The sequence below is a fragment of the Malurus melanocephalus genome, unplaced genomic scaffold, assembly GCF_030028575.1.
Source record: "Malurus melanocephalus ecotype Western Australia unplaced genomic scaffold, MMel_1.1 scaffold_3033, whole genome shotgun sequence".
NCBI classification, from domain to species: domain Eukaryota; kingdom Metazoa; phylum Chordata; class Aves; order Passeriformes; family Maluridae; genus Malurus; species Malurus melanocephalus.
In genome coordinates, this window is record NW_026626265.1 from 1 (window position 1) to 1,246 (window position 1,246).

The window sequence follows — 1,246 nt, forward strand, 5'->3', positions numbered from 1 at the left end:
CGATTTACACCTGTGGGGTGACACACTCACACTCACACTCCCCCCGGACCCATTTCCTCCCCCCAAACTCTCGCCCCCCCAGCCCCGATTCTTATCTCATTTCCTCCTTATCAGCACCAACCCCGCCGTCGAAACGGCCCCGATGAATTTGGGGGAGGGAATGAACGAACGGCTCCGATGAATTTGGGGGAGGGAACGGGGGGTTCTGCCCGACCCCAATGAATTTGGGGGAGAAACGAGTGAACGACCCCGATGAATTTGGGGAGGGAACGAACGAGCGGCCCCAAAGAATTTGGGGAGGAAAAGGGGGGCTCTGCCGGGCCCCAACAGCACCAAACCCCCCCAAATGGGATTTCTGCTGTTGGCCCCGCTCCCCAAAAATGGGATTTCTGCTCCCACAACACCCACACGGTGGTTTTGGGGTGACAGCGACACTCTGCAGGTGCCACCACCCACAGCCGGGACAGCTGTGGGKCCGCTCTGCGCTGAATTCCCAAAATTTCCCCAATTTTGGAGCATCCCAAGGTGGAAAGTTCGGGCAATCCCAGTCAAACCAGTCCGGCCGGGATGGGGCGGGGCCGGATTTTTTCCCGAACAATGGGATCGGTGCCCCTGGAGGGCCCTGCTGGGGATCTTCTGTGTGGGCTGCCGATCCCAAAATCCACATTTGTGGGATTTGGGGAATTCTGTGAGGATTGCGGGCGGGAAAAAAGGGGGAAAAAGGATAAATTCACCGTGGGAAGGAGAGGGTGGGCAGAGAGCCGGCGGCGAAGGGGTGAGTGGCTTTGGTGCTTTAGGGAAAAAAAACGGGGAAAAAAATCCCAAAGAGTTTCGGGCTCGGGAACGGGCAGGGAGTTTGGGAAGGGTATTTGGGAACGGGGATTTGGGAAGCGGATTTGGGAATGGGCAGGGAATTTGGGATTTTGGGGAGTTTGGGAATGGGCTGGGAATTTGGGAAGGGAATCTGAGAAGGGGCAGGGAATTTGGGAATTTGGGAAGGGACTCCAGCCCTCTCTCCCCACCCTCGTGGGGGGCTGGGATGGGAACGGTAAGGGAATTTGGGAACGGGCTGGGAATTTGGGGAGGGAATTTGGGAAGGGAATCGGAGAAGGGGCAGGGAATTTGGGAATTTGGGAAGGGATTCCAGCCCTCTCTCCCCACCCTCGTGGGGCGCTGGGATGGGAACGGGAAGGGAATTTGGGAAGGGAATTTGGGAACGGGATTTGAGAAGGGAATTTGGGAACGG